At 49.6% G+C, this 17,181-nt stretch overlaps 1 long non-coding RNA gene across 1 annotated transcript; it reads right to left on the minus strand.

Annotated features, from left to right (window-relative positions):
* Nucleotides 1–747: 747 nt before the first annotated feature.
* LOC138436217 (uncharacterized) lies at nt 748–15,109 on the minus strand. Its single transcript, XR_011255409.1, has 6 exons — nt 14,694–15,109; nt 11,976–12,179; nt 11,726–11,820; nt 10,851–10,982; nt 2,094–2,472; nt 748–1,245 (listed from the first exon to the last, which is right to left on the minus strand). It is a non-coding gene; the product is annotated as an uncharacterized lncRNA (long non-coding RNA).
* Nucleotides 15,110–17,181: the final 2,072 nt, after the last annotated feature.

Consider the following 17,181-nt stretch of genomic DNA (forward strand, 5'->3'; position numbering starts at 1 on the left):
ACGCCAAGCAAATTTGCTTTTCTCTGCCAGACAGCCTTCCATAGGTCAGGCCTGGCTGGGTTCCTGCCGACTGTGAGATGCTAGCCCCTTGCTGTCCCTAAAGCCCCAGCCTGCAGCGTGGGGGCAGGAACGTCTCCTGGAGGAATATGGGGGAATGCGGGAGCGAGCAGGGGCAGGGCGGACACGGTCAGGATGGCACCAAAACAGAGGGGAGAAGCCTGTGGCCCCTGCCAGCTGGTCCCGCGGTAACGCCACGGGCCCCACTCCCCGAGCGCAGCACACCAACCGGCGCTTGCCATCTGCCTCTGCAGCATTACAGAAAGAGCTGCTGCCCTGGCTGCCTTCCAGCCCCCCACAGGAGCTCAGGGTGGAGAGCAGAGAGGAGCCGCCTGTGCTGCGGGGAAGACTGCAGGACAAGTCTTCAGACCGACATTCTCAGGGGACGGTTTCATGAGCCCGGCCTTGTATCGCCCCGACATTCTCAGGGGACGGTTTCATGAGCCCAGCCTTGTGTCGCCCCTTATTTAGAAAAGCGCTAAAATCCTTCATGGTGACTTCTGCTCTTTGACTAAGCAGGAATCTTCACGAGACTAGCAAACTTTCTGGAAAAAGTTATGGGCTTGATTGCATCTCCAGCAAAGGCACACATTCACAGACCTTCCCCCACCTCTGCAGCAGTTTCTCAGTGTGGTCTGAGACGCCGCCCCCCAGGCTGGCGTTTTGCCCCAAATAAGACAACTCACAACATTATGCATTTTAAGTCAGCAACACAAGCTCCCATGTAAAACGTCTCAGCTTGAGGGGACGGCCCCAAGAGGGCTGAAGGGCACGTCAGGAGCAGCCCACACACAGGAACCTGGGGAGCCCAGGGCTCAGAGCGTGCTTGGGACTGGAGCCTGGCTGGCAGGGTGCCCAGCCTAGGGGCATCAGTGGCCACACCTCCCTGAGGAGCCTGGTCAGTACTCGGTTGGGAGACTTCATATTCTGGAGGGTCAGGATTTTGCCCCCTTCCTCTTCTGCTCTCTCATTTGCCACCACTACCCTCAACGCCTGGCACAGGAGCCCTTTCCTTTAGCCGCCGTCCTGAGGCGTCCATTGGTGGAGTCCTGCTCAGGGTGGGGGGGGGGGTGGCGTGTGGGGTTTTGAGAAAAGACAGCAGGGCTGGGCTTCTGTCCACTGAGCTTGATGGTGGCTCCGGGCTGGTGGGGAGAGTTGGGGATCTGCAGGATAGCAAGACGCGGCGGCCTGGACCGGAATGTACAAAATGATGGTGATTGTTATGTTCTGAGCATCGTTCACAGTAAAAAAGATTGTGCCTCTAACCATCTTAACTGACTTAGAATAGGCAATTCTTCAGCAAAAGAGAGGAACCAACCCTTGGCTAACATGGATGAGCCTCAAAAGCATGACCCCAAGTGTGAGAAGCCAGCCGGAAATGTCCACAGTTGCACAACTCCAGTTATGTGAAACACACAGAACAGGCCAGCCCAGAGGCAGACAGCGCCCAGGGGACGGCTGAGGGCTGGGGAAGGGGAAGGGAGAGTGGCTGTCTAATGAGTTTTTGATTTCTTTCTGAGGTAACAGTGTTCTGAAGTCACGGTGGTGACAGTTGAGCAAATTTCTGTGTGAACTGAATCACTGCACTGTCGTCTCCTGGAAGGGTGGATTTGATGATGTGTATTTCACTTTAAATATTAGCATGCAACTTTTCAGAACATCAAAGCGTGACATCCTAAACTTGGTTCCCACGCTAATCATTTCTGTAGACGTGAGCAAAGACCGCCTCCTCAAAGGAGAATGTGCATGCGCGCTCAGTCATGTTAGACTCTGCGATCGAGGGGGTCATGTTAGACTCTGCGACCTATGGACTGTAAACCTGCAGACTCCTCTGTCCACAGAATTCTCCAGGCAAGGATACTGGATTCAGTTGCCGTTTTCTTCCCCTGGCACTCTTCCCAACCCCGGAACTGAACTCACATCCACACTGACAGGTGAATTCTTAGCCACTGAGGCCACCCCCAGAGTTTCCAAATAAGAACAGGCAAGTTTATCCAGAACTCCTCTGCACAGCAGAGGAGTCAGCCACCACTCACCTGAGGTGGAAACACCGGGCTCATGTGGGAGTGGGGACGATTTCTGGTGAAAAAACAGGCAGGTTTTCCAGCTCTGACAGAAAGAGGGGTGTCCCACGTGATTGCCTGGGGGAACAGATTTGGCATCACATTCCCGCTGTAAGTGGAAAGGTTGGAAAGGAGGACGGTGTGAGTCACTGATCCAGCACTGATGTTGGGCGTGTTGCTGTGGAGGCTGGGGTCTGGCTTCCTGGGTTGGTTGCTCTAAGGCGTGGGCCTGTTTGGAAGGAGAGGATCATCGGCTCCCAAGGAGGATTTAGAAAATTCTGCATCGTGGACCACGTCTTTCCTCTTCAAATAGTGTGGACAAAGAAACTGTATTCAATGTTTTAAAAATTAACTGCAAAAAAAAAAAAAATTAACTGCAAAGTGATCAGCGTGGGAACAATGGCGATTTTCGCTATAAATTTTAGAATTTGATTATATCGTAGTGAATCTTGCTCTCAATAGAAAAAACAAAGTCTTCACTCGTTTTCACTACCCGAAACCCCACCCTGCGGCCTTCTGATCGACCTCGCCGCAAAACCCACCACGTGAGGCGCCGCTGTTTACACTCTTCACCGGGGGCACCTGGGTCGCACACGGGCGAAGGTGCGGGGGAGCACCCAGCTTCAAACCCGGCCTCTAGGCATCGGGTTGCCCGGCCGAGAGCACTCAGTGTCCGCGCGCACGGAGGCCAGACTGTGAGAAGCCGCTGGCGATCGGCCCCGCAGCAGCTCGGTCGGGCTCCGGGTTCTCTGCACCGTCAGTGTGTGGCGGAGGCAGGTTAGGCGCCTCCGACCCCCGAGCGGGATCGGCGGACGGGACGTGAGCGCCCCCCGCCAGCCTGCGGGGTCCCCGCGGCCACCGCAGGGAGGGGACTGCGGGCTGTGACTGACGTGCCCGCGGAGCCCCCCGGACAAGGGGCGCGGGCGCTTCCCGAGTCAGGGCCCACACGACCTGCGTAGGGGCCCCCGGCGGCAGGGTCCGGAGCCCGGTTCCCGCCGGACCTGAGAAGCGAACGTGGGCGCCAGTGAGCAGCCGCGCCCCAGGGCGGGAGGCCCCAAGGCGGGAGGCCGCACCCTGGGCGGCCGCGGGCAGGGCTGTCGCGGTCCCACGGGATGGAGAACAGGGAGGTCCGGGCTCCATTTCCGAGTCCTAGTTGCGCATTCGTGCCCGTCCCTATGCCGGGAGAGATGTCAGCGACTGGGATTAGGGTGAACGGGATCCACGGGCCAGCGATGCGGACACCCGGCGTGGTTGTTTCATCTCCAGGCCACTGGTAAACGACACACTGGAGACAGTATCAGGGGCCAATAGCCACAGGCAGGTCGGCAGAAGAGCACCCAGGAGTGCTGGTCGACCCAGCCGAGCACCCAGCCACGACTCAGGGCGCCGCAACGGGCCCTCTCTAAAAACTCTGGAAGCCCAGTGTTCCGCGATAGCAGGAGACGCCTAGGCCTCAGGGATGCTGGCACTTTCGCCGCCAGTGTTGCCGGCTCCTGGAATGCTTCCTCGTGCCTGCCTGCCAAGTCACAGCCCTTGCAGAGGTCGCAGACGCTCTAAAGGGAAGTGTGAGACGCTTGAGTGCTCAGACGTGTCAGACTGTTTGCGACCGCACGGACTGTAGCCCACCAGGCTCCTCTGTCCGTGGGATTCTCCAGGCAAGAATCCTGGAGCGGGTTGCCATGCCCTCCTCCTGGGGATCTGCCCAACCCAGGGATCGAACTCACGTCTCTTCCATCTCCTGCACTGGCAGGCAGGCTGCTTCCCACGAGCGCCACCAGAGGGAACGGACGATCTCAAAGCGGCAGTCGGGTGGCTCCGGACAGCCTGCTGGAAGGCCCCAGGGTGGATCCCTGTCACCGGCAGGACGCGGAGGACGCAGCCGAGCCGGCAAACGCCCTAGCTCGTCCCGGGCCGTCTGCCCTGGAGCGGCTCCCGGCTCCGCACAAGGCGCCTCGGGGACGCCCCGGGACCCTGGAGCGGGAGGGGACGCCGGGGAGTGGGTAAGAGCTTCCTGGGCGCTTCTGCGGAGACGGCCCCCCCAACCCCCGCGAGTCCCGGCGCGGCGGGTGCAACAAGGCGGACTTGAACTGCGTGGACTGTAAAACTGCAACCATGAAAGTAATCGGAGAAATCTATGAATCATTCATACTCTGACTTCAGAACGGAGTCCTTGTAAAGCACTTTTTAAGTCTAGAAATCATCAAAGAAATGAACCATAAAGTTGACTACAAACTGATCTTTACATATTTCACAAAGACCCATGACAACAAATGGGCATCTGGGGAACACGTGTGCAAATTCATGTGTAATAAAAAAAAAATGAGACCAGTATCACTTAATATAAAAGCAGGGCATTTGGAATTGTAGCCATTAAGAGGAAGTAGGTAGGTAAATTCTAGTACAATCACACAAGGCAATCGTCAACTTGTGTTTTGGTTATTGATGGTTTTAAAATGAGATAAATCTGCAGGTACTTGGAAGGAAGTTGGAGATGAACTGCTCAACGCAAATAAGCTGTAGAACTCCCCGTGGTGTTATCGCTCAAAAAATAGGACATCTGTCATTTAAGGAAATGTGGATGGAAAGGCCAAGGAATTAGAATTGCTTAACCACAAAAATCAAGTCTTCCTTGTAACCTAGTCTCTGGAGTCAGAAAGGTTAACGTCTCTAGAAATAAAGATGGGCCACACCTCCTGCTTTTCTGCCCCCTCCAACTATGGCCTCCAGGCTGGCAACTGGCATCCCAGCCCCTCAGTGTCTGTGCTCCACACCCAGAGCCAAGTGGGGTGGGAGGCAGCCTGGACTCTACAGTCCTGGGCTCAGGCCTCGTTCCTCATCCTGGGTGCTCCCCCCGCAACCATTCACTCATACCTGAACCCCATGAACAGTATGAAAAGGCAAAATGATAGGATACTGAAAGAGGAACTCCCCAGGTCAGTAGGTGCCCAACACATTAGTGGATACCAGTGGAGAAATAACTCCAGAAAGAATGAAGGGATGGAGCCAAAGCAAAAACAATGCCCAGCTGTGGATGTGACTGGTGATAGAAGCAAGGTCTGATGCTGTAAAGAGCAATATTGCACAGGAACCTGGAATGTCAGGTCCATGAATCAAGGCAAATTGGAAGTGGTCAAACAGGAGATGGCAAGGGTGAACGTTGACATTCTAGGAATCAGCAAACTAAGATGGACTGGAATGGGTGAATTTAACTCAGATGACCATTATATCTACTACTACGGGCAGGAATCCCTCAGAAGAAATGGAGTAGCCATCATGGTCAACAAAAGAGTCCGAAATGCAGTACTTGGATGCAATCTCAAAAACGACACAATTATCTCTGTTCATTTCCAAGGCAAACCATTCAATATCACCGTAATCCAAGTCTATGCCCCAACCAGTGACGCTGAAGAAGCTGAAGTTGAATGGTTTTATGGAGACCTACAGGCCCTTTTAGAACTAACACCCAAGAAAGATGTCCTTTTCATTATAGGGGACTGGAATGCAAAAGTAGGAAGTCAAGAAACACCTGGAGTAGCAGGCAAATTTGGCCTTGGAATGTGGACTGAAGCAGGGCAAAGACTAATAGAGTTTTGCCAAGAGAATGCACTGGTCATAGCAACCACCCTCTTTCAACAACGCAAAAGAAGACTCTCCACATGGACATCACCAGATGGTCAACACCAAAATCAGATTGATTATATTCTTTGCAGCCAGAGATGGAGAAGCTATATACAGTCAACAAAAACAAGACCAGGAGCTGACTGTGGCTCGGATCAGGAACTCCTTATTACCAAATTCAGACTGAAATTGAAGAAAGTAGGGAAAACCGATAGGCCATTCAGGTATGACCTAAATCAAAACCCTTATGATTATACAGTGGAAGTGAGAAATAGATTTAAGGGCCTAGATCTGATAGATAGAGTGCCTGATGAACTATGGAATGAGGTTCGTGACATTGTACAGGAGACAGGGATCAAGACCATCCCCATGGAAAAGAAATGCAAAAAAGCAAAATGGCTGTCTGAGGAGGCCTTACAAGTAGCTGTGAAAAGAAGAGAGGTGAAAAGCAAAGGAGAAAAGGAAACATATTCCCATTTGAATGCAGGATTCCAAAGAATAGCAAGAAGAGATAAGAAAGCCTTTTATAGTGATCAATGCAAAAAAATAGAGAAAAAGAACAGAATGGGCAAGACTAGAGATCTCTTCAAGAAAATTAGAGATACCAAGGGAACATTTCATGCAAAGATGGGCTCGATAAAGGACAAAAACGGTCTGGACCTAACAGAAGCAGAAGATATTAAGAAGAGGTGGCAAGAATACATGGAAGAACTGTATAAAAAAAATCTTCATCACTCGGATAATCTCGATGGTGCGATCACTCATCTAGAGCCAGACATCCTGGAATGTGAAGTCAAGTGGGCCTTAGAAAGCATCACTATGAACAAAGCTAGTGGAGGTGATGGCATTCCAGTTCAGCTATTTCAAATCCTGAAAGATGATGCTGTGAAAGTGCTGCACTCAATATGCCAGCAAATTTGGAAAACTCAGCAGTGGCCACAGGACTGGAAAAGTTCAGTTTTCATTCCAGTCCCAAAGAAAGGCAATGCCAAAGAATGCTCAATACCGCACAATTCCACTCATCTCACACGGTAGTAATGGTCAGAATTCTCCAAGCCAGGCTTCAGCAACGCGTGAACCGTGAACTTCCTGATGTTCAAGCTGGTTTTAGAAAAGGCAGAGGAGCCAGAGATCAAATTGCCAACATCCACTGGATCATGGAAAAAGCAAGAGAGTTCCAGAAAAACATCTATTTCTGCTTTATTGACTATGCCAAAGCCTTTGACTGTGTGGATCACAATAAACTGTGGAAAATTTTGAAAGAGATGGGAATACCAGACCACCTAACCTGCCTCTTGAGAAATCTGTATGCAGGTCAGGAAGCAATAGTTAGAACTGGACATGGAACAACAGACTGGTTTCAAATAGGAAAGGAGTATGTCAAGGGTGTATATTGTCACCCTGCTTATTTAACTTATATTCAGAGTACATCTTGAGAAACACTGGACTGGAAGAAACACAAGCTGGAATCAAGATTACCGGGAGAAATATCAATAACCTCAGATATGCAGATGACACCACCCTTATGGCAGAAAGTGAAGAGGAACTAAAAAGCCTTTTGATGAAAGTGAAAGTGGAGAGTGAAAAAGTTGGCTTAAAGCTCAACATTCAGAATACTAAGATCATGGCATCCACTCCCATCACTTCATGGGAAATAGATGGGGAAACAGTGGAAACAGTGTCAGACTTTATTTTTTTGGGCTCCAAAATCACTGCAGATGGTGACTGCAGCCATGAAATTAAAAGACGCTTATTCCTTGGAAGAAAAGTTATGACCAACCTAGATAGCATATTCAAAAGCAGAGACATTAATTTGCCGACTAAGGTCCGTCTAGTCAAGGCTATGCTTTTTCCAGTGGTCATGTATGGATGTGAGAGTTGGACTGTGAAGAAGGCTGAGTGCAGAAGAATTGATGCTTTTGAACTGTGGTGTTGGAGAAGACTCCTGAGAGTGCCTTGGACTGCAAGGAGATCCAACCAGTTCATTCTAAAGGAGATCAGTCCTGCGTGTTCATTGGAAGGACTGATGTTGAAACTGAAATTCCAATATTTTGGGCACCTGATGCGAAGAGCTGACTCATTGGAAAAGACTCTGATGCTGGGAGAGATTGAGAGCAGGAGGAGAAGGGGACGACAGAGGATGAGATGGTTGGATGGCATCACCAACTGGATGGACATGAGTTTGAGTTAGCTCCGGAGTTGGTGATGGACAGGGAGGCCTGGCGTGCTGCAGTCCACGAAGTCACAGAGAGTTGGAGACGACTGAACGACTGAACTGAACTGAGTTTGTATTTGGGCCAGGCCTTTTGCAGGGCTAAATTTTCCAGTTTCTGAGAATGTAGCCAAGGGGTGAGTCTGAGAGAGGCTCCCGGGACGTACCAGAGCACACTGTCGGCCTATCTGCCATAGAATGGGGTACTCAGAGTCACCGGCTGACAGAAAGGCGTCCCTTTTGTCCCAGTGATCTCCCCTGTGACTAATGCATGAAAATGGCCGCCCGACCCAACAGCCGCGCCCGACAGTGAGAGGTGACCCCTGAGAACAGCGCAGCTAGGGCACCGTGTGACCCGGGCAGAGACATATTCCATACTTGTCACAAGTGCACGGGGAACATTCTCCAAAATTGACCATATGTTAGGCCAGAAAATAAGTCTACTATAAATAGACTCAAATCCTGCAAAGGCACTGTTTCCTGTCACAATGCCATACTTTTCACAAGTGCACGGGGAACATTCTCCAAAATTGACCATATGTTAGGTCAGAAAATAAGTCCACTATAAATAGACTCAAATCCTGCAAAGGCACTGTTTCCTGTCACAATGCAACGAAGCGGAAAGTTAATAGCAGAAGGAAAGGTGGGAAGATCCACAACATGTGAAGATTAAACACACTCTTGTGTAACCAGCAGGCTAAAAGCAAGAGCAATAAGAAAGGAGCTTAGAGAATACCTGGAGACAAATCAAAATATAAACATACCAAAATGTATAGTGCCGGGAGCCACCACGGGAGATCCCACCCACGACAAGGTCATGTGGAAGAGAACTGTTACGCAAGGCTTCAGAACTCAACAGGCTCCCTAGGCTTTCTCGAGCATCTACCCCAAAACAGAATCTGTCTATTTTACTACTTCATGACTTTCACCAACTCCTGTGACATTAACAGGGGGCTAACCCTGATCACCTTTCACTGGAGAAAATCAACTCAGGGCTATAGCTAATCAGTCTCCTGGACATGAGAGAAATATTTCAAATCAAACCCCCTCTGTAAGCATTTTAGCTTGCTTGGCAGATATATCCAGACTCTTGCAGCTATGCATATGATTATTTACTTCTTCCAAACTGTGAGAGGCATGGAAAGCCTAAAACATAGAGCCTTTCAGAGAGTTAAAAGTTATTAGAGTAGTGCTGGTGTAGGGTTTCATTATTGGGCCAATGCGTGTTGCTGAGTTCCCGTATCTCTTACCCACTGTGCACCTGGGAGTGCATTAGTTAACAGAATTGGAAAGTAAGAAAAACAGGTGTAGCCTGAAATTAACCACATCGGACTTTTGAGCTAATTGGTTCTTTCTTGTAACTCACTGCACCTTTGCTTCGTGAGAATGTAACTCTGTTTGATACTTTCTGAGGCCAATATAGATTAGAAATATAAGAAAAAACATTTCAAGGGAAAGTAAGTTTTCTGGTTGAACAGCCTTTATCAAAAGAGGGTCATAAAATGTTCACAGGCCTTCAAGGCCAGAAGATAATGTACACAATATTGTTTATGGGAAAGGTTTGCAGAAAAAAATCCTGGTTTTGATAAAGACAAAACAGATGTAATGTTTGGGCTGACTCTGTATGACTTTGCATCTTTCATTTCCCTCTATGTACAAGTAAAGGTATAAAAGGCCCTTTTAAAAATAAAAACAATGGGCCTCGCTTGAAGAAGCTTGGTCACCCCGTGTTTTTCTTTTTTCTCTGTTTTTCTCTCTTACTTTCTTTTTCAGCTGATCCCTGGAGCATAGAGGCTCCCTGCGTTCTCTTATCTGCCCGGGTTTCTAAGACCTGAACGGGAAGACGTTCTGCATCTTCATTCCCTTGGGAGACCAGGAAGGCACCTGTGGCCTCCGTGAACGGGGCAAACTTCTTGTCTCGAAGTTTTATTGGCTTTCTATGTAAACCAAAAAATATCAGCCTCTTTCTCTCCTCTGTTTTCTCATCTATAATATTCTTTCCTTATCTCTCTCTAAATCAATCACCGACACCGTTTTTCCTTCAGGTTCCCCTGGATCCTACAGGGGCTGGACCCCAGCAGTATGAGATTCTGCAAAAACATCACCAACAATGAAATGTAAAGCTGGTAATGCATACGTTTAAAAGAAAGCTCAAATAAGCAACCTATCTTTACACCTAGGCAGAAAAGGGAGACCAAACCAAACTCAAAGCTAAAAGGAGGAAGGAAAATAGTAAAGATTAGCTCTCAGATACATACACAGAAGAGGAAAACCAAAGAAATCAATTGTAGACAAAAGTTACTTCAACCAGGTTGACATAAGTAACAAATCTTTAGCTATATTGAGTAAGAAAAAGACAAGTAAAATCAGTAACAAAGGGGAAACATAACTGCTGATTTGACAATGCAGAGCACTGCAGGAGAACTCTGCACAGCCGGATGCTATGAGGCTGGATAACCTGGATGCAGCGCTGTTATTTAAGCCTCAGGCTGCGGTGTTTTATTCTGGCAACCCTAGCAAACTAGTGAAGCTTTATCCTCTTTCTTGCAAACAAAAGTTATGAAAACAGTGCCCAAACCCACAAAGTATACAAAGTATCCGAAAGGAGGAAAAAAGAAAATGATGAACTACCTAGGGTGTTGAGAAAAATCTTTGTTTCTTATCAAAGTTAAAATAAAAACATCAGAACCACCAGAAAAATCTCATGAATAGACATTTTAGAGAAGCCCAACAAGAGCCATGGTAAAACAAACCAGAAATTCATTCAGTTGGTAAAAGCAGTAAAATAATATCGTAAAATAAAAACAGTAAAATGTATTGTATTCTTTGGAGGTTTAAAAAAATTCAACTTACTGAAAATTCCAAAGAGGTTATAATAGAGAGATATATTATATACTTGCCTTAATTTGTGCCTCCTATCGTTTAGCCTGTGTGTCCAGGGCCATCTGCCCTCCGCAGGTAGTATTTTGTTTTTACGGATCCTTCTAGAGTTCCTCGTAAGAAAACATGGAAGTATATTTCTCCTCCATGCCCTAATTAAAAACACAAATAGTGGTCTATTAAGCATGCTGTTTTGTTACATGTTGATTTTATTTGACAATGCCGGGGGAACTGTCTTCCCTCAGGACATACTTTCCTACACAGCAGGCCACTGGGTGGATGATGTAGTATTATAATGCTTTTTGCCCATCCACATTGGGATGAACACTGATATGCAAGAAGACAGACACTGGGATTCAGGAAAAAAAAAATTCTCCACAGTATAAGCTGTGGGAAAATTTAGTGTGACTTATTACACCAACAGATCTTATGAAAACAGGAGCAAAAACTGCCTTAGTGACTTGATAGTACCTGAAGGACTCAAATTCAGAGACTCCTAAGACCTTACCCCCAATTTATTGGCATAATGTTCTTCTAGGGGGTAAGGAAAGCCATCTAAGTGTGTCTCCTGATACTTCGTTTTAACATGTTCATGAGCAAAACAAAGAATATGAAACAAAAGACACCTTCAAGCACGTGTGGTTAGGTGATTTTAAATTATTGATCAAAAGTGTAATTTTCTCCTAAAATAAAATGGGATTTCTGCTTCCAAATAAATACAAAGAGTGTCTGGACTTCCTCACCAGTAGTAACGTAATTAGAAAGCTGAACAAAATGCATGAAACGAACCCTGAGTCAGAATGCTTGGCCCGAGACAACCTGGAAACCCACCCCATCACCATAAAACCTGAGACCGCAGGTCACGTGGTGGAGAGGGACCCTGGGGCTTCCTCACCCTGCTGCTGTCCTCCTGGGCGCCCCTCCAGCCAAGTCTCTTGCTTTGTCAGCACGTGTGAGCCCACTCTAGGGCCCTGCAGAGGGTTCCCCTTCCTGCAACGATAAGAGGAACAGTGTCTACTTGCCCACCTACCATTGGGAATTAGAAAGCTGAACAAAACAGGAAACTATTCTCAGACCCTGAACCGCAGGCAGTGTGGGGGTTCCGGGGCTAGGTTCCTCGCGTGAAGGTGAGCACACACACCAACCTGATGACTCCGCACCTCTCTGCCTTCAGGCGTTTTTCACGCTGCAACTGCAGGCAGAGGTGCCCATGAACATTCTGGCAGAATCAGAACAGAGAACACGGCTGAGCTGGGAGGCCACCGAGGCTGTGATCTGTGTGGCAGGGCTTCACAAATGAGGGAGCTACTCAGAGAAAGTTCCACAGCTGCTGAATGGTCCCTTTGAGTCTTTATCGAATATCAATCGGCGGACACAGAGGTCAGATTCCGTAATGAATAAAAAACAAAACATAAAATATTGGTCTCAAAGCAAAAAAAACAATTCCTTCCACATTAAATTTTTTTCTAAGTATGACAAACGAAGACTAGTGAGCAGCACACACATACGTAAATGGATATGTTTCTAGAAAGCAGTTTTTAAAAGATGTCAAAACCTCTTGTCATGCCAGCCTTCGAATTCTGCTGAAAAAGTGAAAAGAGTAATGCGGAACTAGGTCTTTGCATACAAAAAGGCATTCGAATAGCTTTAGTATTTCTTTCAAAAATTTTTTCATCGGTGAAAAATTGTTTTCCCATTTTCTGTTGGTTTCTGCCATACAACAATCCCCATTAGCCATAATTACTTACATATGTATTTTATATTTGTATATCACTTGCTTCTTAAGCCTCTCTCCCCTCCTTGAATAGCTTTAGTTTTAGGATGGAAAAGTTATAAAGAGCCCTATAAACAGGAAATCAACAATGTTACACCTGTTCCTCACTCAATATTACGCTTCCATTATCACGTTTATAAAAGACCTTAAAATGCACATCAGTAAGTGCACTTCCCAGCTACTATTTGGGTTGCAAGGGGTCAGCCGGCACCACTTGCATTAGGCTGAGACTAGGGGTACGCAGAGGAGTGATAGCAAACCAGGAAGGCACGTCCTGCTCAGAGCTAGTGATATGTAGGGAAGCTGGAGGGCGGCTGCGGGGAAGAGAGGCGCCCATGGGATTGCTTAGAGGAGCATGTTCCCCCCGATGTTTCTAATTGGAAAGGATACAGAAGCAAAGTCACTAACCGAAACTGGACCATAAGGCCTATTGCAGCAGTTTGGGGGGGGAGGGTCTGGATTTCCCGAATGGCTGCTGCGGGGAATGGGGCCAGGCCTCCCGGGTTGTAGTTTTCTGTGGGTTTAAAGAAGTACTTAGACATACTGAAACTCCTCTTCGGTCATCTTTAACTGAGCAGCTGTTCTGTAGATAAACTTTATAATTACAGACAACAGTAATTACAGTATCGTCAAGTAACAACGATAATAGTAATTTTCATTATTCTAGATTTCTTTCATCTACTAAAACCTGCTACTGCTGCTCCTAAGTCGCTTCAGTCGTGTCCGACTCTGTGTGACCCGATAGACGGCAGCCCACCAGGCTTCCCCGTCCCTGGGATTCTCCAGGCAAGGACAGTGGAATGGGTTGCCATTTCCTTCTTCAATGCATGAAAGTGAAAGTGAAGTTAGTCCTGTCCGACCGTATGGACTGCAGCCTACCAGGCTCCTCCGCCCCTGGGATTTTCCAGGAAAGAGTATTGGAGTGGGTTGCCCTTACCTTCTCCCTACTAACCTGCATTGTAGCAAATTTCAAAGCACCAAAGCTGCCTGGCTATCTAGTCGACCTGTCGGCGATGATCACCCAGCTACAACTACCCGGCATGAACGCCACCGGAACAAATCCGGACCGTAGGGAGCAGAAGGCACAGCGTCACCACTCCGCACGCGTTTCCTCCGAGTGCGCCGGAGGTTGCATTTCTCTCTCCCGCATCCTCCCGTTCACCCGTGTGTAGGCTCTTCTGAGACTAAAGGGGCGCCAGGCTCGCGTTTCCTTAGGACCCTCCACGGGACGGCCGCGGACGCTTTCTGTCTCAAATATTTGTTTCGCGCTTCTGACCGCCGAACCCAGACATGACTGGAGCCGCGCATGGGGCTCTTTTCTTACTCGCTCCGTTCCCTGTTAACACCCGCGGTGAGGGGATTCGTGAGTGTGGGGTCCAGGGCCGCAAGGGGAAAAGGTGGGACAACAGGCGGTCCCCGTGTAGACACAGCCCTGCCTCGTACGACCGCAGAGCCTGGAGAAACGACAGTGGGCGTCGGGGAGCAGCTTCCCCGCCTCCCATCTCTGCTGCAGACCTGAGCCCCAGGCGGCGACAACCCGCGGTGCTGCGGGGAGAGCCGTACGCGCAGTACAGCGCAGCCTTGTTCCGCGCGCTCTACCTGTCCCATTCCGGGGGTTCCGTGATCCATGGACGGCCGACGGAGACACGGCAACTCTCAGGTGAGACGGAAAAACTGACTAACGTGGCCCAGAACACCGCGTGGGGCACGCTCAGTCTCACCCGCTAACTATAACCCAGGCCGTACCCGAGGACCGAAGAAACGTCTCGACCGCTCCCCAGCTCCTAGAGACACGAGTCGGCCTCGTCACGCAAGCCTGCCCGTTCCAGTCAAGCGGGAGCAGGACGCGTCCAGGCCCGCTAAACGAACTCTACGAGCAGGATTCGCGCGGGCTGGCGAAACCTCGGAGTGTGGAGCGGGGGTAACGAGGAAGGAAAACAAACGCCCTAAAAGGTGACCCACGAGTCTGGACGCCGAGCCACCAGCGCTCCGGCGGGGAAGATCCTCTCTCTCCCCGTTCCGAGGCCCCGCGGATGGCTGGGCGCGGGGAAATGCTGGTCGACCCGAGCGAGCAGCCAAACCTACCTACCCCGGCCCCAGGGAGCCTCCCAACACCCTGCAGATCCAATCTTCAGCAGGAGCAGGCCTGCCCAGGCCTCCGCAGCACCGGGGATATCGCCGCCAGGGCTGCCGGCCTCTGGAGCTCCCTTCCGCGTTTGCCGGCTGCATCGCAGCCCTTGTGAAGGTCGCCGAAGGAAGGGAACGCTCTGCAAGCGGCCGCCGGGGGCGCACGACAACCGGTTCGAGCGTCCCCGGGACGAGGCGCCGTCGCCGGCAGGCCGCAGTGGCGCCTGCCGCCCGAACGCCCGAGCTCGCCGGGGGCCTCTGCCTCGGAGGGGGCTCCCCCTCGGGACAGCACGGCGCGGAGCGGCCCAGGGCTGGCGGAGAGCGGGAGGCCGCGGCGGAGAGGCCCTCCACGCGAGACTGCAAGGCCCAGGCAAACCTGAGCAAGGGAGATTCTGCAGGGGGTTGGGCTGTGTGAACTGCAGGCTGAAACAGTGACGGCAACACAGAGAGAGCGCGGGAGACACTGCATTCTGTAATTTCAGAGTCGAGATGCTGCTGAAGAGTAAAACCCAAGGCTCGGAAGCCATAAAGGAAAGGACTGAAAATTCGACTACGTGATTGGTCTTTTAGTCTTTACCAAGCAGAGTCAGATGACAAGAAACGGGTGTACGGGAACACGTGTGCAACTACACGTATAACAGCGATGTTGACATCAGCATTACTTAATCACAGAATATTTAGAAAGCATGGCAAGAGACCAGTGCTTTTACATAACACAACTATCAATTTGCTCTTTGGTTTATTGCTGTTATTTAAATGAGTTAGAGCTATAGGTATTGAAACGATATCTATGGCAAACTGTTAAATGAAAACAGAAAGTTCTAGCACTTCCAGCGGTGCATATATATATATATATGCATTTACCATCTTTTAAAAATGCAGTGGAAAAGTAGAGAGAGTAGCTAAAGAGGTTTTAAAAAGCAAGAATCAAGTCTTCCCTATAGCCTGGTGTCTGGACAGAAAGACGTGCAGAAACAAAGATGGGCCACACGACGTACTTTTCTGCTCCCTCCTACTCTAGTCTTGGGACAGGCAGCTGGCATCTCAGCCCCTCCACCTCTCTGCTCCACTAACACCCAGAGCCCCTGCGGGCAATCAGAGCTCTGACTCTGCAGGCCTGGGATCCCTATGTCCACAGTCTCTTCCTTCAGGTCAGGAGCCTCGAGCCATTCCCTTGGCTTGCCCAATCATGCGTGCCCAGAGCTGCTGGCTCTAACACACACCTGTGTAGTCCTTCTCTCCATAAGCTTTGAGCTGATATCCCAGGGGAAGACCATTCCCCTCACAAAACAGCTGTGAACAACGGGAACAACCGGAAGTTTGCCCCTGGACCCATTATACAAACTCTGTGCACACTCAGCTCCCAAAGACACTACCCTGTTCACCGCGCTGTTTACGTGGCATCGCCACTGCTTACTTGAAGCATCCAGACTCACTTCTGTGGCAGGAAGAAATACGAGGCGCGTATACACACACACACGCACGCGCACGAGCACACACACACATGCACAAACACAGAAGCACACACATACCCCAGGAGCCACTCTGGACCCCTGCTAGAGCTGGCAATGGTGGGAGAAGAAAAGAGATCACTGTTGCTACTTCTCAGGTCCTCTGCGCTGACAGACCCTGGTGGCTTTACTGATTTCACTGTGGAGAGTGCGGGCTTTAGCGCCCTGGTCTGTAGTTTGCTGTCCCGCGCCCTGCGCTCTATTGGGTCCACTCTACCCTTTCTCCTCAATGCACACTCAGCACTAAGAAATGAGAACCGACACACATTGCGTTCAGCCTTCAAATCTGAACAAAGTTTAAGAGCAGAGAGAAACTGAGTTCTTGTGAAGAAGGTAGTGAGAAAATTGTATTTATCCGTTTTGTAGCTGCCAAAATGTTCAAATATAGTCTATAAAAGCTTAATATTTTTTAAAATTAGGAAAAGTAAATAGGCCCTCATTACTCCTCCTTGCCCATCACCACCTCTGCCCCAGCGTCCATCACACTGGGCTCGTCTGATGACACTCCTGTTCTCCTGGTTGGGGACCTTTTTCACACTCATCACTGTCATCTGTGCCCGCTGCACACCTGCGGCCACGGGGGCCATTCCCATGGTGAATCAGGGGGTTTTCTCCAGTGAGCCTCAGGGGTGCTGTTGTTTTCTTTTAATAGAAACCTCTCCCGTCTGTCCTGTAAACTCACAACCTTTACAGATGCTGTAGCGAGCGGGTGTGAGTGACAGAAAGAGGCTGTTTCCATATCAGTCCCTGAGCTGCCACGTGCCTAACAGAGTGGTGGGTGTCACTGGCATCAATATTTCCTGCGTGGTGTTAGAAGATCCAGGCCGAAAGGAGAAACCGGACAATTTGGCAAGACACAGATCAAACCAGGAACGAGAGCAAGTCCCTCTCATTGTTTCAAGGTCAAGAACTCAGCCCCCACTGTCCTCCTCTGCATCC

The sequence above is a fragment of the Ovis canadensis genome, chromosome 3, assembly GCF_042477335.2.
Source record: "Ovis canadensis isolate MfBH-ARS-UI-01 breed Bighorn chromosome 3, ARS-UI_OviCan_v2, whole genome shotgun sequence".
Classification (NCBI taxonomy): Eukaryota; Metazoa; Chordata; class Mammalia; order Artiodactyla; family Bovidae; genus Ovis; species Ovis canadensis.